The sequence below is a fragment of the Cetorhinus maximus genome, chromosome 3 (assembly GCF_964194155.1).
Source record: "Cetorhinus maximus chromosome 3, sCetMax3.hap1.1, whole genome shotgun sequence".
NCBI lineage: Eukaryota > Metazoa > Chordata > Chondrichthyes > Lamniformes > Cetorhinidae > Cetorhinus > Cetorhinus maximus.
Window position 1 is genome coordinate 199,264,156 of NC_135881.1, and position 26,747 is coordinate 199,290,902.

At 44.4% G+C, this 26,747-nt stretch overlaps 1 protein-coding gene across 2 annotated transcripts in view; it reads left to right on the forward strand.

The window, feature by feature from the left end:
- LOC144673859 (rab effector MyRIP-like) overlaps positions 1 to 26,747 on the forward strand; it is a 403,745-nt gene that overhangs the window by 204,297 nt on the left and 172,701 nt on the right. The gene's annotated exons all lie outside the window — the stretch shown is intronic.

Sequence of the window (26,747 nt, forward strand, 5' to 3'; positions counted from 1 at the left end):
GGGCTGCCCTTTGCCGTTGGCAGGGTGACCCCCCCCCCTTAGACTGAATCCTCCCCCTTCCGTCCTACCCTCTCTCTCTCTCTCTTAAACTCATCCCCTCCCCACCACTGCCCCTCCCCCTAACGATCCCAAGCCCTCCCAGCCCAAGACCATGGGCTTACCCGCTCCGGGGATCCTAGGCCTTGGGGTCCACTCCGAACCTGTAGTCGTGGCAACTGCCACTCACGCCTTTGTGGCACTGCCGGGACTGATGGGAGCTGCCAGCCAACCTGATTGGCCGTCCAGAGGGTGGGTCTTCCGCACCCCACTGAGGGTTTCTGGGGGGGCGGTGAGGGTAAGGGGCATGCTGCCCGTCACCCTGTTCTCCCCCTGACCCCCACCCCCCTCTCCCCCCCAATAAAATTCAGCTGAATAAAAACTGAAGTCGGAGGAAGTGAATCTGACGCCTCACAAAAACAGGGCAATCACTGCGAAATCGAGGTGAGAGTAACTCGAAGGAATGAGTGTGAAAGAAGCAGGTAAACAGTCACAAGGAGAATTTTTGTTTGTCTGTGAGAAATGTCAGAGGAGAAGAACAATACGTCTTCTTTTAAAATAGGACATTGGGATGATATTTTTCGTGGTTTTGGGGCCCCTGTAGGTAGATCAGAAAGCCAGGGGGCAACCCAGTTCAGGGCACCTTTGGCTGCATTTTATGTCTATTCAGAAGCTATTTATCTAGCGTTGGGTCTCCCATTCCTTTAAGGGACGAGAGCCCACCTTCAAGAGCTGTTGGCCATTCGGAGGACCGGCAGCTCTTCAGTCCCAGCAGCGCCAATGAGAGCAGTGTTGGGACCGCGCCCATCCGAGAGGACGCAGGGATGGACATCTCCTCCATAACAGGGAGAGTGGGCTCCTGGGTGGCCTGGCCAGTCAGACAGGTGAGGGCGTAGTGGGGTGTCACTGTGAGGGGGCCGCATTTGCTACTGGGAGGACCTTCCGTGGGCTGCAGGATGCTTGAATGGGAGGGCAGCCCCGCCTCCCTCTCCGAGCTCGGACAGATGCCGCCAGGGTTCACCAGGTGGTCCCCTCAGTGCAGAAAGCCCCCTACAGGACCCAAAATGCCAATACCAGTGGGAAGAGGCCCATAAGTGACACCATAGGCCTCTGGGTGGGAGGGCCAGCCTCCACCTTCCCCTGCCATGGTGGCCTGAGTGTGACAGGCACTCCATCTTCCCACCTTCCTTCGCCATTTTACACCCCCATAGCCTCCCAGCCCGACCTAAGAGTAAAATCCAATGCGCAGATGGTTGTTTTCAGCTTGATTGCCTGGTCAGTAATGTGGAAGTCAAAGGAAAATTGCGCAGGGAATCGAATGTGCCAGGTTAATCGCTCAGCAGTGAGGGTGAAAATGTCTCCTGACAAGTCAGAGGATGTACATTGATTTAATTCATTCATGGGTTATGGACATTGCTGCCAAGGCCAGCATTTGTTGCCCATCCCTAATCGCCCTTGTACTGGGTGGCTTGCTAGGCCATTTCAGAGGGCAGTTAAGAGTCAACTACATTGCTGTGGGTCTGGAGTCACATATAGGCCAGACCAAGTAAGGATGGCAGATTTCCTTCCCTAGTGAACCAGATTGGTTTGTACACCAGCCCTGTAGTTTCATGGTGACAATTGCTGATATTAGTTTTTAAATTCAAGATTTATTTAATTAATTGACTTTAAATTGCCCAGCCCTGGGCACATGGGATTTGGACTCGGGTCTCTGGATCATTAACCCTTGCCTCTGGATTATCAATCCATTAACACAACCACTAAGCCACTTGTACTCCTTTTATCTTCTATCGTTTGAAAATAGCCTCCTTTGTGGGGCTGCGCCTTGAGATAAAATGCTTGTATATTGCTAAAAGCACAAAGTATTTATCTCTGCAGATATATTTTAAACCTGCTATTGATAAAGTTTTCAGAGCCCCCCTTTTAAATTGGAAATCTTTAACTCATCCCGAGTAGCCATTTTCCCTTTTTAAATTGGCCTTTTACCTTACGTGGCAAAAGTCAAATTATTAGAGAGGACGGTGCAAACTGATTGGGTGGGATTTTCCGGCCCTGTCTGCCGCCCACCGACAGGATCGACCCGTCCCGCTGAAGGTCAGTGGACTTCTGGCTGGGCTGCCAAATCTCCCATGGCAGGTCCCCATCAAGATGGGGGCCGGAAAGTCCCAGTCACTGTGTCCTCATTGGAATATTAAGGTGCATCGTAAACATGTTCCAGGATGTTTTCATGACATTCCTCAGTGCCTTTGCTCTTGAATAAAATATAGGAAATGTTGCTGAGGCTTGATTATTCGTACGTATAGTCACATGAGTTCAAACCATAGTCACATGAGTTCCAACCATAGTTGCCCAAGGTGATAAAGATGCCCGCTTTCAGCAAATATAAATGCAATTTTCTTTGCCGCCGCTTGTTACCTGTTATCAACCTTTAATTCTGTGACCTGAAACCTGGCAACACCTCCCGGAGGATGGTTCGCCTCAACAGATTGCTGAATTTGACAAGAGCAGATTTTTAAAAAAAAATCCATCCACGCCAACAGCAGTATTTTGTGCGCGTGTATGTGTGTCTGTTGCACTGAGGAATTGCAAGTGTGTTCATCTGTCATCTGCTCTGTCCCCAGGTCTCTGCTGCTCAAGTAAATTATTGCCTTTGATGATGGGGAAATATTAGTCTGACAAAATGATTAATGTGTTTCTGTTTGAAGTTGGTGCCTGTCTCAACTCCAGCCATCAGCAGCGCAGGGAGTTTGCACCTCTTAATACCCTGTATTAAGAGCTGGTCCTCATTTGTATCATCTCTCTGTCATCCCGTCAGTCACAGTGTGCAGGTCTCCTCCATTTTCAATTTTGGGGCCATGTATAATGGGAGTATTTTACTCTTAATTGTAGCAATTGAAACTATAATTAGTAATGTGAGCAAAACTGATTGAACTGATTCACACTTGCAGTTGCAGTAGACTGCTGCCTGGTGCATGGAATACAATTGTGAGCTTGGATCATTTTTCTCTAATTAATTAACAGATTTACCTTCCTTCATCACTACACAGCTAATTAAACACTTAGGTCCTCAAAATTACATAGAAATTACAACACGGAAGCAGCCAGTTTGTGTTGACGTTTATTCTCCACGCTAACAGGCAGATTAACGCCATGTGCCTGCGCTATTTCCACATTCAGTTATTTCGTATTCCTCCAGCCACCCATTTAACCTCTACTCAACATTGATGTCGGCTTGAAAAATGCACAGGCATTCCAGCAGTCTCCTGCCACAATTCCAGCGGGAGTTCAGCAGTTGGCCTGGGAGATAGGCCGAAGCGAGGACAAGCCAGATGTTTCTTCCCTTGTCCCATTTTTTTACTTCCGCACTTGTTCCTTTGGCCCGTCGCCCCCAACCGTTTTGTCATTTAATCTCTCCTGCCCTTCACTCTATCACGGACCTATCCTTTGGCACTTTTCCTCCGTTCACTATCCTTTCACTCCTTGAAACCTATTACTTTTCTCACTTTTTCCAGTTCTGTTGAAAGGCCATTGAGCTGCAACATTGACTTTTGTTTCTCTCTTCACAGACCTGCTGAGTATTTCCAGCACTTGCTATTTTATTTCAGATTTCCAGCGTCTGCGGTATTTCGCTCACGCATGAACCCAGAGCGCTCATCAAACCTGCTATTTCAAGGCGTGTTTCAATGCAGCCCCTTGATGTAGCCAGGCTACAAGGCGATTTTCTCATGGTGTTCTCACCAGGCGCTTCTGATGCTAAATATTAATGTTTGAAAAGAAAGTGACAGTCATGGACAGAAGCATGCAGACTAACTTATGCTAACGTTAATCACAGTTCCTTTTAGCTGTTTGCTACTTGCTTCAAAAAAGACCCAATGTGGAGTCTGTTTCTTCAATGGCAACACAATCTATGAATCAATGACCCTGATTTAATATGTGCTGTGCCGGCATTAAATAGATGAATGCCTTGTTTTGGTATTATTGATTTCCAGTGACATTTACAAACAAGATTAAATGCCATGGTGTGGAAATATTGATGATTTGGGGGAAACCTTAAATGTCAGAATAAAGGGGTATTCTTTCTGCTGGTCATGAATGCAAGTGGAAAAGTTGGTGTGAGAGTTTAAAACCCAAGTAAGTTTCTACTGTCCGTAAAGTGTACCCGTAGCTCAGTAACATCTGACGCAAACACAACGAGACTCTAACGATGTGGTTAAACGGCAGGTCTGTCAGAAAGAATCAAGTGCCGTCCTTTGGAGGCGCCGACCCATTGCCAGAACTGCCATCGATTCGTTGCGTGTAGATGGCCTGGCCAATGTCCATCCCTCAACCAATCCCTCGAAGGGAAATAAAAACAGGAAGTGCTGGAAAAGCTCTCTGTGGAGGGAGAAACAGAGTTAACGTTTCAAGTCCGTATGGTTCTTCCATCAGAGCTGAAAATGGGGAAATGTGATGAGTGATGGTGGTGTAGTGGTAATGTCACCGGACTAGTAATCCTGATGCCCAGGCAAGTCCTCTGGGGACACAGGTTCACATCCATGGCAGCTGGTGGAATTACAATTCAATTAATAAAAAGTCTGGAATACAAAGCTAGTCTTACTAATGGTGACCATGAATTGTCGTTAAAAACCCATCTGCTTCACTAATGTCCTAGAGGAAAGGAAATCTGCCATCCTTACCTGGTCTGGCCTACATGTGACTCCAGACCCGCAGCAATAAGGTTGATTCTTAATTGCCCTCTGAAATGGCCGAGCAAGTCACTCAGTTCAAGGGCAGTTAGGGATGAGCAATAAAATGCTGGCCTAGTCAGCAATGCCCACATTCCATGAAAGAATAAAAAAAAAACCTCATTGTTATGTGTGGAACCTTTCTGTGCACAACTTGGCTGCACTGTTTCCTACATTGCGACAGTGACTGGAATTCAGAAGCGTTTCTCCACTTAGAAAGTGCTTTGGAGCACCCAGGATTTGTTACAGGAGTGTCTGATGAAGGCGAGAGTGCTATCACTGAGCCACAACTGACACCTGTATCTGCCATATTGAATCCTCAATTAGACCAACCCTCAACTTCTACATCGAAGGGAATATAAATCAGGTATTTGCAACCGCCTGTCAAGATTTAGCTCATTAAACCCTGGTCTCATACTTACGAATCTGCACTTTAACTGATTCAAAGCCACAAGAACAAGAATGAGGAGCAGGAGTAGACCAAATGGCCTGATCCTCCAATCACTATGATTATGGCTGATCTCGTGCTTTAACTCCACTTTCCTGCCCTCTCCCCATATCATATGGTTCTCTGAGAGACCAAAAAAATCTGCCTACCTCAGCCTTAAATGTATTCAATTATGGAGCATCCACAACCCTCCGGGGTAGAGAATTCCAAAGATTCCCAACCATTTAAGTGAAGCGATTTCTCCTGAGGTTGTGTCCAAAACTGAACACTGTGGTCCAGATGAGGTCAGACCGAAGCTCTGTACAACTGGAGCATCAGGTCTTCATGTTTGTATTCCAGACCCTTCAAGACAAGGGCCAACACTGCTTTAGACTCTCTGATCTTTTGGTATATCTTTTGGTGATCTGTGCATATGGACACATGAATTCCTTTGTTCCTTCTCAGCTCCCAGCTTTTCACCATTGAGAAACATATATCTTTTGGATACAAAGTGGATGATCTCACACTTAAAACCTCCAGCTGCCAAAGCTTTCCACTCGGTGTTGGGGGGGGAATAATTTTTATTGTGTGTGAGAGTGTAAAATGGAAATATCAGTTCAGCTGCACATTAATCTCCAAGTATTTCTGAGTGATGTTCAGTCAAAAATACAAATGATAGTCTTACAATACATCAGTGATTACACTTCAAAAACTACTTCATTGCCTGTAAAGCTCGTTGGGACATATTGAGGTCATGAAAGAAAGGCACTATATAAATGCAAGCCCTATCTTTCTCCTTGCTTTATTATGGAGATCAGGATGGGTCCAACAGTTCCATAACATATTTTTGAGCATAATTTCAGTTTCAGCTGCAAACCATACGCAGCCCTGAGTTATGAAGCAAATGCCCACAATTTGAACTCATAACTCAATTAATTAACAACCGTACAATGCCAGGAATTGTTAATTTGAAACAAGAATGAGTTCCAGCTTCAAAATTCCTCTAGGTGAAAATCAACATCTAATACTTGATCACCCGTGTCTCTGGAACCTCTTGGTATTTATAGGGGTGAAGTTCAACTACAGAAGGATGGACAATATTTAGTCCGATGTCTGTTGTACAACTGCCCAATCACCTTGCCAAAGTTGAATTTCACGCCCCAGAACATCATGCCTGTAAGATACTTACATTTTGCTGTTCATGTAACCGTCACAATAAATGATTTTGATAGGAAAAAAGTCTTGCATTTGTGTGGCGCCTTTGATGACAACAGGACATCCCAAAGTGCTTTAAAACTAAGTGCCTTTTGAATGATAGTCACCATTATAATGTAGGAAATGTGGCAGCCAATTTGTTCACAGCAAGCTCCCACAAACAGCAAGGTGATAATGATCGGACCATCTGCTTTTGTGATGTTGATTGAGGGATAAACACTTGTCAGGATACCGGGTATAACTCTCCTGCTTTTCTCAAAAATAGTGCCATGGGATCTTCTACATCCACCTGAGAGGGCAGATGGTTTAACATTATAAATATGATAGTGTAGTGGTTATGTAACTGAACTAGTAATCCAAAAGCTGGCTCTATTACCACAAAGTTAATAATTCCTAGATCATTACCTGAGCCATGTGCAAATTGACATAGGACAAATAAGATTAGAGAAATTAACGCGTGACTCAAAAACTGGTGTGGGAGAAGCAGGTTCTGGTTCATGGGGCACTGGCACCAGTATTGGGGAAAATGGGATCTATACCGTTGGGATGGTCTACACCTGAACTGTGCCTGGGCTGGTGTTCTAGTGAGCTGCATAACTAGGGAAGTCGAGAGGATTTTAAGCTAATTAATGGGGGCAGTGAATCACATTTGGGAAGGTGTGGTAAACCAAAGAGTAGAGGCAAGGCAAGAGAGAAAGGTATTAATATGGGAAATGATAAACAGAACATGACAGGAAGGACAAGAGAGTACAAATCTAAGAGTAAAACCAAAGTCATGGGTAGAGATTACAAAAATAATAAAAGGTCAAAATTAAAGGTGCTGTATCTGACTGCACGTAGCATTGAAAACAAAAGAGGTGAACTGATAGCATAAATAGAAATAAATAAGTACAATCTGATAGCCATTACAGAGACGTGGCTGCAGGATGACATAGATTGGGACCTGAATATTGAAGGGTATGTAACTTTTAGGAAGAACAGGAAGCTAGGCAAAGGTGGAGGGGTAGCTCTGCTAATTAATGATGGCATTAGCACATTAGGGAAGGATGATTAAGTCCAGGAAACCAGGATGTAGAAGAGGTTTGGGTTGAGAAGAGACATTATATAGGCAAGAAGTCACTTGTATGAATGTTGTATATGCCCCTGAATTGTGATTGCACGGTAGGACAGAGTATAAAGGAAGAGATAATGGGAGCTTGTCAGACAGGTATGGTGATAATCATGGGGATTTTAATCTACATATAGACTGGGAAAATCGGATGGGTCAAGATAGTCGAGGTGAGGAGTTCATAGAATGTTTTCAGGATAGTTTCTTAGAACAACACATTCTTGAGCCAACCAGAGAGAAGGCTATACTAGACATGGTTTTGTGCAACGAGATAGGATTAATTGATAACCTCATAGTGAAGGCATCCCTAGGTAGCAGCGATCATAATATGATTGGATTTTATGTTCAATTTGAGGGAGAGAACAGTGGTCCAAGACTAATATTTTAAGTAAGGGCAATTATGTGGGAATGAAAGCAGAGCTGGCTAAAGTGAACTGGAAAATGAGGTTAAGGGATGGGTCAATAGAGATACAGTGGCAGGCACCTAAAGGGATATTTCAGAATACACAGAATAGGTACATTCCAACGAAAAAAAAAAATTCCAAGTGGAGGATCCACCATACGTGGTTAACAAAAAAATGTTAACGATTTAAAGAAAAAGCATATAATTGCACAAAGACAGGTGGCAGATCAGAAGATTGGACAGAATATAAAGAACAGCAAAGAATGACAAAAAGATTACTGAGGAGGGAAAAGTCTGAGAGAAAGCTAGCTAGTAATATAAAGACCGATAGTAAGAGTTTCTATAGATGCTTAAATAAGAGAAGAGTTAACAAAGTGAATGTTGGTCCTATTGAAATTGAGTTTGGGGAATTAATAATGGAAAATGGTCATTTTGGTAGTACAAAACTTGAGTATTGCTGAAAAAAGTGACATGGCAAAGCTTTTCAGCTGGCACTCATCAGGACATTTTTCAAAAATACCAATATAAAGGAGAAAACAGCAATTTATACTGTATATGAAGACAGTGCTGATTGGTTGGCAAGTGGACTCTAGTAGAGGCATTGCATTGCAGAATGCACCAGTCATGGTGACTGACAGCTAACTGCCAAGCATTGTTTGGTTTAAATTTCAAACAGTGCTTGGCAGTTAATTGTCAGTCACCATGACTGGTGCATTCTCCATGACACCAATCGGAGTCCACTTGCCAATCAGTCAGCACTCTCTTCACATAGAGAATAAATTGTTGCTTTCCCCTTACATTGGTATTCTTGCAAAAATGTCCTGAGGTATGTAAGACAAAAAGCTTTGACACATCCCTTTTCTCAGCAATGGAAAATAGAGACAGCAGACTTGAACAGCTATTTTGCATTGATCTTCATCATAGAGGTTACAAGTAACATTCCAGAAATAGCTGTAAATCAAGAATTGGAAAGGAGGGAGGAACTCGGGAAAATTACAATCACCAGGGAAGTGGTACTTAGCAAATTGTTGGAGCTGTGGGCTGATAAATCGCTGGGCCCTGATGGACTTCATCCTAGGGACTTAAAAGAAGTGGCTAGTGAGTTGGTTGATGTGTTGGTTTTAATTTTCCAAAATTCCCGGGATTTGGGTAAGGTTCCATTGGATTGGAAAATAGCAGATGTAACTCCATTATTCAAAAAGGGAGGGAGAGAAAGCAGGAAACTACAGGCCAGTTAGCTTAACCGTCATAGGTCATAGGGAAAATGTTTGAAGCTATTATTAAACGATGTTATAGGGGTAACATATTGGCATGGATAGAAGATTGGCTAGCTAACAGGAACCAGAGGGTAGCCATAAATGCGTCTTTTTCTGGTTGGTAGGATGTGACGAGTGGTGTGCCACAGGGATCAGTGCTGGGGCCTCAACTTCCAACAATTTATATAAATGACTTGGATGAAGGGACAGAAGGTACGGTTGCTAAATAGGTAGGAAAGATAAGTAGGAAAGTAAATTGTGAAGAGGGCATAAGGAGGCTACAAGGGGACATAGATTAAGTGAGTGGGAAAAGATCTGGCAAATGGAGTATAATGTGGGAAAATGTGAAATTGTCCATTTTGGCCAGAAGAATAAAAAATAAGCTTATTATCTAAATGGTGAGGGATTGCAGAGCTCTGAGACGCAGAGGGATCTGGGTGTCCTAGTGCATTTATCACAGAAGGTTAGTATGCAGGTACAGCAGGCAATTAGGAAAGCTAATAGAATAGAATGTGAGGGGAATTGAATAATAAAATAGGGAGGTTATGCTTCAGTTGTATAGGACACTGGTGAGACTGGGGTACTGTGTACAGTACTGGTCTCCTTATTTAAGGATGGATATAAATGCATTAGAAGTAGTTCAGAGAAGGTTTACTAGACTAATACCAGGAATGGGTGGGTTGCCTTGAGGAAAGATTGGACAGGCTAAGCTTGTATCTGTTGGAGTTTAGAAGAGTAAGAGGTGACTTGATTGAACCTTTAAGATCCTGAGGGGTCTTGACAGGGTGGATGTGGAAAGGATGTTCCCTCTTGTGGGAGAATCTAGAACTAGGGGTCACTAATTAAAAAATAAGGGGTCGCCCATTTAAGACAGAAATGAGGAGAATTTTTTTCTGAGGGTCGCGAGTCTTTGGAACTCTCTTCCTCAAAAGGCGGTGGAAGCAGAGTCTTTGAATAGTTTCAAGGCTGAGCTAGATAGATTCTTGATAAGCAAGGGGACGAAAGGTTATCGGGGGTAGGCGGAAGGTTACGATCAGATCAGCCATGATCTTGTTGAATGGCAGACCAGGCTTGAAGGGCCGAGTGGCCAGCTGCTGCTCCTAACTCGTATGTTCGTATAACCTACAGAATTTGATTCCAAATCCCACAACGGGAGTTTGAGAATTTGAATTCCATTCAAAAGAAAACCTGGATTTGGAAAGTTCATATTAAACCATAAAGCTGTTGGATTGTCATAAAAACCCAACTGGCTTCATCGTTTTTAGGGGAGTAGATCTGCTGTACTCACCTGGTCTGACCTACACGTGACTCCATCCCACATAGGGTTGCCACTACTGGTTGGGGGCATTCCTGGAGATTCCTTCACACGTCTTCCCAGTGCCAACCAACCTGTCCAGTGAAACAGTCTTTGCTTCCCTCTTCTCCAACATTTTTCTAACCGATAACCAGGTGTCCAAAGAATTTTTTTTTAAAAAACACATTTATTTTTAATGCTGTTGTGATTGTTCTCCTGGGTTTCTCACAACAGTGTCTCGGAGGTTAGTCTTTGATTCCTGGAGGCTCCAGGGCAATCCTGGAGGGTTGGCAACCGTAATCCCACACACTAAAATGGTTGCCCCTTAAAAAATAGCCTCTGAAGTGGCTTTCTGGTGCCATTTACATATTGAGAACTAAATTTGAAAAAAGAAAATGCTCAGCAAAAGAGTATTTATTGAATTTTGCACACAGAGGAAAATGTACCCATAAATCTAGAATCTTTGCAATTTCCCCCTGGCAGCCTGTCTCTTAGGGGTCTATAGTTTGTGAAGAGAGGGAGTGAGGAAACGGTATAATATTTGAGGTGTGGCTTTTGATTACAGAACTTATTGAATCAGTGAATCAAACAGCAGTTTGATGTTTCTTTTGCATATATTTTGCGTTTAACATTCTCCCATTTATAGAAATTCAAATGTTAAGAGACCTGCTCTCCGTGGTGCCTGTCTGGCATAAGCTTATAAACAGTCTATCTGTGGATCAGCCACCAGAGTGACTTGGCCTTACATACTTGGCTGACTGCCAAGTGTTAATGTTGGCCCCAGTGTTTTGGCACTCTGAGTTACTGGTCTGTGGATACAAACTCAAACTCAGCCAGTCAGCTTTCTGAATCACAGGGAACTTGTACAGCATCTCTGTGGATTTGAATTAGGCCATGAATTATGAACAAATGCTTTGCAAAACTGTACCAATCCAGGTGAAAGGAATAACTCCAAGTTGGATTCGTTGAAATCATTAAAAAAGCTGGGAGACATTGTTGTAACCTCAAGGCTGAGTTTTAAAACGAAATGATTGAATAATTAATCTTTAGTCTCTGTAGTGTTCACCATCTTTGAATGAGAAGATTTATTATTTATTTATTTATTCATTCATGGGATGTGGGCTTCGCTAACTAGACCAGCATTTATCCCGCTTCCCTAATTGCCCTTGAGAAGGCGGTGGTGAGCTGCCTTCTTGAACCACTGCAGTCCATGTGGTGTAGGTACACCCACAGTGCTGTTAGGGAGGGAGTTCCAGGATTTTGAGCCAGTGACAGTGAAGGAACGGCGATATATTTCAAAGTCAGGGTGGTGAGTGGCTTGGAGGGGAACTTCCAGGTGGTGATGCTCCCATGCATCTGCCGCCCTTGTCCTTCTAGGCGGCAGTGGTCACGGATTTGGAAGGAGCTGTTTGAAGGAGCCTTGGCGAGTTTCTGCAGTACATCTTGTGCATGGTACACACTGCTGTCACCTTGCGTCAGTGGTGGAGCAAGTGAATGTTTTTGTCTTCATTTATGGGATGTAGCATCGCTAGCTAGGCCAGCATTTATTGCCCATGCCCTTGAGAAGGTGGTGATGAGATGCCTTCTTGAACTGCTTGCAGGACCATTCACAATGCTGTTAGGGAGGGAGTTCCAGGATTTTGACTAAACGACAGTGAAGGAACGACTATATATTTCCAAGTCAGGATGATGAGTGACTTGGAGGGGAACTTCCAGGTGGCAGTGTTCCCATGTGTCTTCTGCCCTTGTCTAGATGGTAGTGGGCGTGGGTTAAGAAGGTGGTAGATGGAGTGCTAATCAAGCGGGCTGCTTTGTCCAGGATGGTATCGAGCTTCTTGATGTTGTTGGAGCTGCACTCATCCAGGCAAGTGGAGAGTATTCCATCACACTGCTGACTTGTACCTTGCAGATGGTGGATAGGTTTTGGGAAGTCAGGAGGTGAGTCACTCTGTGCAGAATTCCCAACCTTTGACCTGCTCTTGTAGCCACAGTATTTATATGGCTGGTATGGTTCAGTTTCTGGTCAATGGTAATCCTCAGGATGTTGATAGTGGGAGATTCAGCAATGGTAATCCCATTGAATGTCAAGAGGAAATGGTTAGATTCTCTCTTTTTGGAGATGGTCATTGCCTGGCACTTGTGTGATGTGAATGTTGCCACTTGTCAGCCCAAGTCTGGATATTGTCCAGGTTTTTCTGCATTTGTACATGGACTGCTTCAGTATCTGAGGAGTTGTGAATGGTGCTGAACATTGTGCAATCATCAGTGAACATCCCCACTACTGACCTTATGATGGAAGGAAGGTCATTGATGAAGCAGCTGAAGATGGTTGGGCCCAGGACACTACCCTGAGGAACTCCTGCAACGATGTCCCAGGATTGAGTTGATTGACCCCCAACAACTGCAACTATCTTCCTTTGTGCTAAACATGACTCCAACCAGCGGAGAGTTGCTCACCACCCCCCTCTCCGATTCCCATTGACTTCAGTTTTCTGGGGCTCTTTGATGCCACCCTTGGTCAAATGCTGCCTTGATGTCCCTTTTGAACCAATGCTGTAATGAGGTCAGGAGCTGAGTGGCCATGGCAGAACCCAAACTGAGTGTCAGTGAGCAAGTTATTGCTGAGCAAGTGCCGCTGGATAGCACTGTTAACAACACCTTCCATCACTTTACTGATGACAGAGAGTAGACTGATGGGTGGTAATTGGCTGAGTTGGATTTGTCCTGTTTTTTTGTGTACAGGACATACCTGGGCAATTTTCCACATTGCTGGGTAGATGCCAGTGTTGTAGCTGTACTGGAACAGCTTGGCTAGGGGTGCGACAAGTTCTGGAGCACAAGTCTTCAGCACTATTGCTGGAATGTTATTAGGATCCATGGCCTTAACAATATGTAGTACCTTCAGCTGTTTCTTGATATCATGTGGAGTGAATCAAATTGGCTGAAGACTGGCATCTGCGTGGTTTGGATTTAATATATATATTTAATGTATATATTTTACATATTAAATATATCATTCAGATATTAAAAACTTCTGTTTTGGAATATTTTATAATATAAGCGGATCATTCTGTAATTTGGTATCAGATTAGCTTGGTAATATTGCACAAAACCAATGCTGATTTAGATGTAAAGCTATTTTGTTCCTTGGTGGCCTGTGTTGGGGAGTTATCTTCATGAGTCATGTAAGTTGTTTTGGTAAGAAGAACGCAGAGAGACAACATAAAATAAAGGATACAATTCTAATGGGGTTACTGGAGCAGAGGGACCTGAGTGTATATCTGCACAAATCATTGAAGGTGACAGGACAGGTTGCGAGCACGGTTAATAGAGCAGATAGCATCCAGAGCGCCAGCGCCAATATGACGGGCTGAATGTCCTCCTTCTGTACCCTAACCATTCTGCGGTTCTGTGAGGTGTGTAGCACAGTGATGGTGGCATAGTGGCATAGTCACTGACTAGTATTCCAGAGACCCAGGGTAATGTTCTGGGGGACCTGCGTTCAAATGGGACCTGTCCCACCACGGCAGATAGTGAAATTTCCATTCAATAATTTTCTCTGATGACCATGAAACCATTGTCGATTGTCATAAAAAACCCATCTGGTTCACCAAGAAGGAAATCTGCTGTCCTTACCTGGCCTGGCCTACATGTGACTCCAGACCCACAGCTTGTGGTTGACTCTTAAACAAGGGCAATTGAGGGATGGGCAATAAATGTTTCCCCACCACCGAAGTTAAACTGACTAGTCTGTAATTCCCCGGAGCCCAGGTATATGGTGAAAAATTGCTTCATCTGTCCATCCCACTTACAGCCTGGCAGCAATTTGGGAATGTGTCTGAGATTATTCCTGGGATATCCCAGGAGTTACTCTATTTGTGCACCAATAGCCCCAGCGCTCCCTACCTCTCCTGAGAGCAGGTGTAGGCTGCGTTCTGTAAGCTCCACAGCTGAGAAATCCAATGATTCCAGAATAGGCTTTCGACCAAATCAAATCGGTGGGAAAAATCTTCAGCCCAAAGCAGCTGCCAGGCTACCGGTCCAGGCTGTGAGGCCCTGGGGTCACAATTTGGACATCCTGCTCGCTGTATATGACACTACCATTGAAACGTGGAAGTAGTTGATATTGTTCCACATAAGAAGAAACTGGATAAATGTCCAGGACTCTTTTTACACTGGAGGTGTATAGCTGAGGAAGCTGAACTCAAGTGTTGAGAATGCAGCATATGGAATGTTAAGGCAAGATGGCAACCAGTGAAAGACATGTAAACTTCTAAACTACCTTTGCCAATCTTCTTCTTCTTAGGCAGTCCCTTGGGACTGAGGATGACATCCTTCCACTCGAGAGCTGTGGGTCCTGAGGTGGCTAAAAAGTCCAATGCTGGCTCCGCACACTCTGCCACCAATGGGGCAGGTGGTGTTTGGTGAAGTGGGTGGGTGGGATGCTTGGATTTTGTTCCTCTCCTTCCGCTGTTTGCGCTTGGCCTCTACCTGGGCCTTTTTTGAGACATTCAAAATGGTTGGCACCTTCGTGGTTGCTTCTTCTCCAGTTTGGGCTGTCTCGAGCAAGAGATTCCCACAAATCAATGGGGATGTTGCATTATTCCAAGGAGGCTTTGAGGACGTCCCTGAAACGTTTCCTCTGCCATCTTGGTAACGGCCTGCCGCGATGAAGCTCGGAGTAGAGTGCTTGTTTTGGGAGTCTTGTGTCAGGCATGCAGACAATGTGGCCCGCCCAACGTAGCTGATTAACCATTAACCAATGCCTCGATACTGGGAATGTTGGCCTGAGAGAGGACACTGATCTCGGAGCACCTACCCTGCCATTGAATTTGCAGGATTTGTGGGGGCATCACTGGTAAGTGTCTGCTGTTCGGGGTCTATATCTCTGACACATACAGGAGGACAGATAGCACTGCAGACCTGTAGACCATGAGCTTACTGTCGTGCTTGTGGTCTTTGCCATCAAACACCCTTGTCTTCAGTGTCATGAATCTATCAATATATATGATATTATTGGAAAATATCTTTCTTTCAAAATAGAGGTTTAGTCTGTGGGTGTGTCTTAATTGGATTAAAGCCAGCTGGTCTGTGTGCTTTGATGCACACTAGTTTTGAGATGTAAGAGAGGCAGTTGCATTTTTTGAGTAGAGCATTCAAGAAGGCAAGTGAAATCTGGCACCTAGCTAGCAGAGACCAAGCAATATGTTTATATTACAAATAAAATTGGTACTATGAAAGGGATTTTATTGCTAGAAGAGGTGGAGCTCAAAGAGGCTGGTGATACAATGAGAGTTTACATTCAATGAGCTGTGCTAGGTATAACTTCAGCAAGTTTTGTGTGTGCGGGGCAGAGGCAATATAAGATCAAAGCAGCTGTAAGCCTCCAACAACTTCCACAGGAATCAAAGTGAAAGGAATCTCATTTTGAATTTGTAAGGTGAAAATGCTTTGCCTGGTGTCTGGTTAAAAATCTATGGGTTGCTGTTGCCTTAATGGAGATTAATTTAGGAAGTTGTTAAAAGCTATGATAGTAGTATTGTGTAGCCATGTATGTGTATTTAACTTGTGTAAATTAATAAAATGTTTCATTTAGTTTAATACAAAAGCTCTCCAGAACGGGTGGTCTGATTCCTCAATTTAGAACTGCCTCTCAAACATACCACTTGAAAATATTGGTTATGACAGTTGTTTAAGGTTTCCCTCTGGGATTTTTAAATAACTCAGCTTTACCAAAAGGCTGTCTCATAACACTCAGACAGCCGGGGGCTGTGTTGGCACACTGGGGGCGATGTTGAGTTTCATTGTCGATGTCTGCCCTCGCAGAGAAGAGGCTGCCAAGGTATGAGAAATGATCAACTTTGTCCAATGGTTTGCAGTGGATCTTGATAGTCAGGGGGGGGCAGTGTTGCGCCATGGGAGCGGCTGGTAGAGGACTTTTGTCTTCCGAATGTTTAGTCTAAGGCCCATTCTTTCGTACGCCTCCGTGAATGTGCGACTATAGTTTGGAGCTCGGCCTCTGAGTGTGTGCATAAGCTTTGTCAGCAGTTCGATGACAGAGGTTGGGGTGACCTTGGTTCTTGGCGGCCTTATTGGCTCTTAGCCTTTTCAACCTCATGTCGGGCTGGGATTGTGCTGAGGTGATGGCGGGTAGAGTGCTGTGGAATATGGTCGAGGACACTCATGTCAAGGACTGAGTCTCGTTTGAGGAGATCCTTGAAGTGCTCCTTCCAACAAGCGCCGACTGCCTCTCTGCTTTATTTGCCAATAACAGTATACTCAGTAAGCAAAGATTTGAATGCATCAAATTCATCAAAGTTGACTTTCTGATTTGTCCATTTATTTCTATCAGCATTACAGTAGATAGTGGCCAGTGAATTGGTTTGCTATGGGAGACTGAGCCTACAGTTTGGGCAATATCGATGGGAGGAATAACATGAATTGTAATGGCACAAAACATTCCCTTGTTCCAACCAATCAGAAAAGACCCTCTAAAACATTTGTAAGGGATGTTCAGGAATCTATATTCGAAAGCAGCTGCAACAGACAGGTGATTTATATTATCCTTACAAAAAAACAGGATGCCTGCATGTAGGACATGATGACAGTAAATAGAGATAAGGCATTGCATTTAAACTTTAAAATGACATGGAAAATGCAGGTCGCAACTCACTGGCCACTTTGAGCCCACATGTACTATGCAGTTCAAGCATCTTGCTCCTTCATTGAAACAAGCATTTGGGTCAGAAGCAGGATAACAAATATATTTGACTTATGCGACAGTTGTGAGACTTTTACTAGCTGTCTCGATAGTTGTGAATGGACTATCAACCCCATCAGTTCAGAGGCTGTATTTTCTCCATGCGTTTTCCATTGCAGAGGTGCACATCCCCACTTTGCTGACTGCATTTGACTTTGGTTTCCTGTGACTTTTGACTTTGTTTGCATATTAGCACTCTGAGGTTGTGAAACACACTTGTACAGACACAAATCCTTCAAGTTGTTTTTACCAATACCCAATGCCACCACTTCAGGAGAATGACGTAGAAATGAATCAGGTTTTCTGTATGGTTTTGCTCTGGTTGAAAGATCAGGATATAAATTTATCTTGTGCATTAATGCAAAAGTGGACGATATCTGACTAGCAGCCTGTTTTTGTCTGCTTTGTGATAATGTACAAATTTATAGCCCGTCCTCCAGACGAACAATATGAAACAGAATGAGAATGGAGGGTATTATTTGGCTTTCATTAGCTTCATTAGCAGTGAAATTTGTTGAGGTTTACATTTTTGCAATTACAAAATAGACAGTAGACGAGGAAGGTTGTGAGATAATGTAACCTAATTTTATTGCAACCTTATGTGCAAATTTCTGTGACTATCATCCTTCAAAGTTCTGTGAAATGAGAACTCCACAAAATAAATTAGATTTCGAGAGTGAGGGTTTGCATGTAGCACTGGAATAATGATCAGTTTGAACTCCGCTTTTGGACCGCATTTAACATTTTCCCTCCAGCAAAATATTCTACACAAGTCGCAAAGCAAGATTACTGGGTAGAGATAAAAAATGAGCCAGAAAAGTTGTTTGATGTAGCACAGCAAGACATTCTACTGGGGCTAAATTTTACACTTGGGGAAAATGGCATAAATAACAGAATACAGTAATCGCATCCAATCAATTTAATGTCAATTAACATCATAGAAACTTATATTATTTATCTTTCCTTATATAAAATAAAATTCTTATACTATAACATTTCTATTGCTTATGTGGTTCAATGATATGGTAGGAATGCACTGAGTGCACTCGGTTTACATTGTGAGCCAGTGTTAAGGGGACCGGACCAGCATTGAACCAGTACATGTCCAGTGTTGCACACAAACGCTGGGTTGCATTTTACGTGTCCCAGCCAGGCATGTTTTCGGGGGGTGGGTCAGGGGCAGTGAGGGGATGGGGAGCACTTAAAGTAGGCTGGGTTACTAGCCCACCACCTTCCTGCCCATTCCCGAGCTGACCCCCATAATACGCTAGGTGGGCGGGTGCCGAAATCGGCAGACTGGCTGCCACATGTAAGTAGATAAATAAATAAAGGTCAATTAGGCTTGTTAGCAAGCCTAATAACCAGAATAATATGCTGCCCATGCCATAATACATGGAAGGAAGGAAGCGGGGGCTCTTTATTCAGCGGGGAGGGGGTTGCCCTGCATGAATCGGGGGCACCCCACAAGATGTCACCTCGCCCTTCTTTCCGCACCACCTGCCCTCCAAAACCGGGACCCCCACCCCCACCCCCACCCGCTTCCCCCTCCACACTCCCCCCCCTCCCCACTACCCCCTCTCCCCCCTCCCCACTCCCCCCTCCCCCTCTCCCCCCTTCCCCCCTCTCCCCCCTCTTTCCCCCCTCTCCCCTCTCCTCCCCCTCCCTCCCCCTCCCCCTCCCGCTCTCTGCCCCCCTCCCCTGCCCCCCTCACCCCCTCCCCTCCTCCCCCCTCCGCTCACCCCCTCCCTCCCCCCTCCCCTCTCCCTCCTCCCCCCCTCCCCCCTCCCAGTGTGGCTGGCAGACACAAAGGAGAGCTGCAAGCAAAGGAGGGTGAAGATGATCAGCGCACAGATGTAGACACAAAGAGAAATCCAACAGAGACAGAAAGAAGACCACAGAATCCTTGTGAGGAGAAGGAGCAAATCACTCTCTGGAGGAGGTCAGTTTTTCCATTTGACAAGGAAGTAGACGGGAGCTCTTCGAGGTACTATGCAAGCTGGCTAAAAAGGCGTAAAACCTGGAGGGTTTTGCAAATAGCTCGGAGATGGCTGCAGAGCTGGGTGTTTTCCCAGCAATAACCAAACCTGAACCGGGGTGTTATTGGTTGGTCAGCTGCAAAGGAACTCGGGAAAGCTACGCCATCGGGACTGTCATGACTTGAGAGAGCGAGGGAGGATTCGTAGCAGTGTACCTTGCTGATGATCATCCTACCCATGAAACGTGAAGGCAAAAGCTGTTGTTGGATAGTACTGCTGATCTCCTGTGGGAGTAGGGAACAGCATATTGCGGAACTTTGTAAATATATAATGATTCAGTTGTTCAGGGAGTGATGCGAACGTTTGTGGTTGTATCTTTCTTGTATCGACTACTTAAAGTGAAATTTACCTTTTTATTTGAAGTTTCATTTGCCTGTTGGTTCACGTATAATTCCAGCTTGTCTGAATTGCAACTTACATCAGTGAAAATTCCCAATCAGTTAATTTTACAGAGTAAAACAGGACTAATCTTTATAGACAGACTAAGAACTCAGCCCACCTATGATGACTTACAACATTCAGAGTAGTCAATGATAGATATTTATGTTTTGCAGCTATTGCCGCGAACAATAACGGAAATAGAGCGTTTCTCGGAATGACTGTGCATGTTGCTGGAGGCATTGATACGCATGAAACATAAAATTATTGTATTCAAGTCCCTCCATCACCTCGCCATTTCTTACTCTGTAACCTTCTCGAGACCTATAATCCCCCAAGATACCTGCATGCCTCTAATTCTGGCCGCTTGTGCATCTCCAAGTTTAACCGCCACAGTATTGACAGGTGTACCTTCAGCTGCTGAGGCCCAAAGTCTGGAATTCCTTCCCCAAGCCTCTCTGCCTCCTTTCCTCTCTCTTTAAGATACTCCTTAAAACCTGCCTCATAGAGTCATAGTCATAGTCATAGAGTTATAGAGCCATAGAGTTATACAGCACAGAAACAGGCCCTTTGGCCCATCGTGTCTGCGCCGGACATCAAGCATCTATCTGTTGTAATCCCATTTTCTAGCGCTTGGCCAGTATCCCTGTATGCTTTGGCATTTCAAGTGCTCATCTAAAGGCCTTGGTGGTCTGTCCTATTGGCCTGGACTTTGTGGCCAGTGCTAAAGTGGCAATGCTTTTGGAGGTAGGTTTATCCTAATCTTCTCATGCAGTATAAATTGTTGTTCCATTTACTGTTGGTTTATCTTGCATAGCTGTCCTGATGAGTGTAAGATGAGAAGCTTCAATAGCATGTCTCTTGTTTTCAGCAATACTCAAGTCTTTACTACCAAACGACTATTAATTTATATTTCCTGCCTTACACTTCCTGGTTTAGACTCTTGCATGTCTCAATGAGAAAACTTGGATCCGATCAGTTGAAGAGCATTGCTGTTCCTTACCCATGGTTAAGGACCCCAAGTTCACTCCATTGCAGTCATTTAAGTTCTGAGCCTATCAGTGGACCTTGGTGTGTGTATCCATAGATCTCTGAAGGCGGAGGGGCATGTTAGTGGGGTGGTGAAAAAGGCTTATGGGACACTTGCCTTTATCAATTGAGGCATAGATTACAAAAGTAGGGAGGTCATGTTGGAGTTGTATGGAACCTTGGTGAGGCCACAGCTGGAGTACTGTGTGCAGTTCTGGTCGCCACATTATAGGAAAGATGTGATTTCACTGAAGGGGGTGCAGAGGAGGTTCACCAGGATGTTGCCTGGGATGAAACATTTAAGTTATGAAGAGAGGTTGGATAGACTTGGGTTGTTTTCGTTGGAGCAGAGAAGACTGAGGGGTGACCTGATCTACAAGATTATGAGGGGCACGGACAGGGTGGATAGGGAGCAGCTGTTCCCCTTAGTTGAAGGGTCAGCCACAAGGGGGCATAAGTTCAAGGTGAGGGGCAGGAGGTTTAGGGGGGATGTGAGGAAAAACTTTTTTACCCAGAGGGTGGTGACGGTCTGGAATGCACTGCCTGGGAGGGCGGTGGAGGCGGGTTGCCTCACATCCTTTAAAAAGTACCTGGATGAGCACTTGTCACGTCATAACATTCAAGGCTATGGGCCAAGTGCTGGTAAATGGGATTAGGTAGGTAGGTCAGGTGTTTCTCACGTGTCGGTGCAGACTCAATGGGCCGAAGGGCCTCTTCTGCACTGTGATTCTGTGATTCAGTGAGGGCTGCAATAGCTCGCCCTATGGAGGAACAGGGTAACTCTGGCAACAACTTCCAGAGATGCGCATTTAACTGCACACGTGCAGACACACCACACATTGCAGTCCGATTTAGCCCATGATAGTGGTGTTAGCCCCACTGACTGAAAGTTCTGTATGATGCCTTTAATTGATAGTTGGTACTGATTTGCTTCATCGACTCTTGATGTTTCTTTAAGCTGGCAGGAACTCTGAGTAAGAAACCCAGGGTAAGAGTGTTTCATTCTCCTTCACAACTGCTCACAGTTCTCCGTAATTTGCAAAATCTGGCATTGTTTCTCCTTACAAGGCTTGATGTCACACTTTGTTTGCTAACAATCCTGTGAAACACCTTGGGATCTTTTACAACATTGAAGGCACTAAAATAATTGAAAATTGTTGTCGTATTTGGTGCAATGCTATGATATAAGTACAGCATTGATCGAACCACACCTTGTGGTTTGTTCAGACTAGCCATTCATAAACCAGTTTAGCGTTGCTGCAGTGTTTCAAATGCCAGGTTTCCTGGACTCTTCTGGTTTCCGTGGAACAAACTCTGCAAACGTCAAAATCTAGAAAGTCAGTCTCCTGAGCCTCCCAGAGAGTGGGCAGGGAGCTGATTATGAGCCAGAAATGCTCCACTTTTTCATATCGGTAAAGGACAACATGTATTATTGTCTCCAAATTTGTTTTTGTCTTAATCCATTCTCAAGCATTTTTTTAAAAATCACTTATTATTTGAGTATTGCTGAAAAAAGAGACATGTTGTTAAAGCTTTTCACCTTGTACTCATCAGGACAGGTGCAAGAATACCAAATTTCAAAGGGAGCAACAATTTATACTGCGTATTATTTTGAATTATTATTATTTCTATTTTATTATTATTTCCTAGAAGGAAAAAACAGTTCGGACCAGTGTTCTTATTTCCCAGTTTTTACTGGTGTTCCATTTTAAGGCATTCAAGACCAGTTCGGACCAATACTCTTATTTCCCAGTTTTTTCCTGGTGTTCCAGTTTAAGGCATACAAGACCAGTTCGGACCAATACTCTTATTTCCCAGTTTTTTCCTGGTGTTCCAGTTTAAGGCATACAAGACCAGTTCGGAACAGTGTTCTTATTTCCCGGCTTTGTACTGTCTTTTCCTTCTGGGTAAGTCTCTGGGATGAAGAAAGGCTGCAGATTTTGTGTTCATTCTTCACTCCCCATAATTTCGGGAATGAAATATTATTTGATGAGACTGGAAAGGTTAATGAAACAAAGGGAGAATGCAGACGCTCCTTTCCGGAGGAGGGGAGGAAGGTGCAGGCACTGCTCTTCCAAGCCTGCTGTAATATCTCCCGAAGCTGTCAGACAATGATCAAAGCATTAACAAGACAGAAACTCTGAAATGGAAACGCTATTAAAGAGGGCCTAGAGGAGCAACCTGAAAAGAAAACTGAAGCTTGTGCAGTCTGATCCAGTGGTCAGAACTCATTAATCCAGCTAGCAACCTCTCCAGTGCAGCAGGAAAACGTTGATGAAAGCAATGCATGCACTTGTTTTCCAGATACTTATTAAAGGTGACATGCCTGTGGGGTTTCACCATTCATTATTGCACACTGCACTGCGGCTTGTTGCTTCTTTGCAGCGTGTGCTGGATACAAGAAAGGCAAGCCACATCTGTCAGCGGGAACAAATGTGCGTCTGCAAATAATGCTGTAGACTGGAGCTGACTTTGTGAATTAATAGCAAGCAGAGTGGGACGAGGGCAGCCGAGGCAGCTACGCTCCACCCAAGAGAGTCAATGGGCTAATTTTATACTGGACACCCTGAGAAGCTATCTGCGGCTCTGACATCTTTATTGCTGGTGCGTGACCATCAGCCGTGAAACTGCTGGAAGTCCGGTACTTGGCTGTTAGAAACAATTAAGGTAAGGTGCTTCGAGTACTGTGATCAGGCCCACGACTGTAGCTGGGCTTCAGAGGATGAGGCAATGTAGGATGCCTGACCTCGGTTTTCTTTTGTAAACACGAGAGGTGGAATTCCTCTGACTGGGAAAGAATATCAACGAGCAAAGTTATGTTTTCCGATTGCACGCATTCCCGAGCTAGCTGTTCCTAAGATTTTTCTCGTCAAGTTAATTATGGAGAACACTGAAGAGTTGTGAAGAAGAATGAGACACTCTTACCCTGGGTTTCTTACTCAAAATTACTGTCAGCTTAAAGAAGCACCAAGAGACAGTGAAGCAAATCAGTAGCGACTATAAATTAAAGGCAGCATACGGAACTTATAATCAGAGTGTATTATACCTTTAGACACTAAATGCTTCCTCAAATCAGAGCGCTGTGACTGATGGAGTAATTTAATGACTCCCATTTATATGCTGTTTCCTAAGTAAAGTGACAGATGTTCATTTTTGACCAAAAAAAAAATCTTATGGGGTTTAATTGGCTCAGAAGTTTAGTTTTGGTGTATGTACCGACTGTGTTCAGGGGCAGTAATGCGGTGCACTAGCATTAATAAGTTATTAATGCATGTTTGCACTAGACCTTTAAAGTTGTCTCAGGAGCAGGTGAGGCTGACATTCCGAGCACTGCAACCCATTGAGGAGCTAAGGGAAGAGGTGGGGGAGGTTAGGCGGAAAATCTGGTGAGGGTTTTGTGGGATTTCCTCCCATTACATCTTTCGTAGGTTCAGTGGAAATCCTACTGGTTTGGTGAAGATAAAGATTTTGTACTGGACCATTCCCAGGGTCATTTTTTAAAAATACATTCATGAGGGCTGTAATTTGGAGGGGAGGTGGTAGTGTTTCCATGCACTTGCAGCCCAAGTCCCTCTAGGCAGTAGAGATTGTGGATTTGACATTTCAAGGACCAACGGTAATCAATGCTTGAGGTGATCAATTAGTTCATTGCTGGCATTAGTTCACTGCGGGGACCCTAAGGTTTGGTTCAGTTTAACATTTAGCGCATCAAGGGCCCTCTGGCTTCCCCCCACCGTTGCTTTAACTTCCAGCCATTGTTCAGGATGGGTGACTCTGTTGCACCTCTACAGGTTTGGCCTTTCCACCCAAATTCTCGAAATGATCCCACCCCGAGGATTTGGAATGTGTTTAATGTGGTACCCAGTCAGTGGTTGGGGAGTCGCACCCACCTGCATTTCTGATGGTGGAGCCAAGCCCCCTGAATTTCAGGCACAGGATCAGCAATACACGCCAGTACAAAGAGCTGCCATTAATGCTTCTTTGAGTGTCACTTTGACTTTGTTATAGCATTGTTATAGCAATGCTTTTGCTTCTGAGCTAGAAGGTTTGGGGCTCAAGTTCCACTGGATGTGTTGCCACTTCTGTTCAGTAATGGGGAGTGCTGCATTTTTGAACTACTGGTCCCCCAGAAGAGGTATTATGCTTAGACTGTCTGTTAGTTGTGGTGAATGATAAAGAACCCATGGCCCTCCATTGAAGAAGAGCAAGGAGTTCTTCCAATCGCTTCGTTAACACTCCTCCCTCAAACAATGCCACCAACAGCTCATTAACTGGTCATCCATCTCATTTGGGTTGCATTTGGACTTAGCTGTGTGGAAATTGCCTTTCCCTGTTTTGCCTGCAGGACAGTTATTCTGTTTTACGATTGTTTGCGAATGCCTTTGGGGTTTCCCAAGGAGGTAAGAAGGCATTATATCAATGTAAGTTCCGTCTTCACATTGAGCTGTAATCGGCATGTGGTATGTAAATTTACTCAGAGTTTACTTCATTCTCGCTTTGCATTAATTTCTCCCATTTATTAAGTTGATCTGAGGGAGATATTGGTGAGCAGAGGAGGAGAGTGTATTTTGGTCATTTTTTCAGCATGGGAGTAAGCCATGCATCATGCCTTGAAGGAGAGAAAAGAGTAGAGGTGGCAAAAAGAAAACAAGAGCCTTGCCTCGGATCTCCAAGGCTGCAGGAGGTGTTCAAACAGGTTTTCCAGTATGAGGGCCATCATGGTTACTTCAAAAGAAAGACTTGCATTTATACCGTACCCTTCACAACCACCAGACATCTCAAAACACTTGATAGCCAATTAAGTACTCAGTGTAGTCACTGTTGTAATGTAGAAAATGCAGCAGCAAGCTGAAGCACAACAAGATCCCACAAACCCGTAATGTGATAATGACCAGATGTTCTGTGTTTTTGTGATGTTAATTGCGGGGTAAATATTGGCCCGAACACCACCCTGACCTCACTACAGCCTTTGTTCAAACACAGATAAAAGAGCTGAACTCCAGAGGTGAGGTGAGAGTGACTGCCCTTGACATCAAGGCATCAAGGAGCCCTAGCAAAACTGGAGTCGATGGGAATCAGGGGTAAAACTCTCCGTTAGTTGGAGTCATATCTAGCACAAAGGAAGATGGTTGTGGTTGTTGGAAGTCAGTTCACAGACATCACTGAAGGAATTCCTTAGGGTAGTGGCCTAGGCCAAGCCATCTTCAGCTCAGCTGCTTCATCAATGACCTTTCTCCCATCATAAGGTCAGAAGTGAGGATGTTCGCTGAAGATTGCACAATGTTCAACACGATTCACAACTCCTCAGGTACTGAAGCAGTCCATGTCCAAATGCAGTAAGACCTGGACAATATCCAGGTTTTGGCTGACAAGTGGCAAGTAACATTTACACCACACAAGTTGCGCATGATCAAGTATGAACATCAAGCTGCCTGTTAGTAAAAAAGGACAGCTGATCATTTATGACATACTACTTAACAATGACCTTCTCCAACAAGAGAGAATCTAACCATTGCCCCTTGACATTCAATGGCATTACCATTGCTGAATCTTCCACTAGCAACATACTGAGAGTTACCATTCACCAGATACTGAACTGGGCTAGCCATATATATACTGTGGCTACCAGAGCAGGTCAGAGACCAGGAATCCTGTGGCGCGTAACTCACTTCCTGACTCCCCAAAGCCTATCCACCATCTACAAAGCACATGTCAGGAGTGTGATGGAATGCTCTCCACTTGCCTGGATGAGTGCAGCTCCAACAACACTCAAGAAGCTTGACACCGCCCAGGACAAAGGAGTCCGCTTGATTGGCACCCTGTTCACAAACATTCACTCCCTTCCTCCATTGGCAGCAGTGTGTACCATCTACAGGATGCACTGCAGGAACTCACCAAGGCTTCTCAGACAGCACCTTCTAAACCCATGACCTCTACCATCCAGAAGGACAAGGGCAGCAGATAGATGGGAACACCACCACCTGAAAGTTCCCCTCCAAGCCACTCACCATCCTGACTTGGAAATATATCGCTGTTCCTTCACTCTCGCTGGGTCAAAATCCTGGAACTCCCTCCCTAACA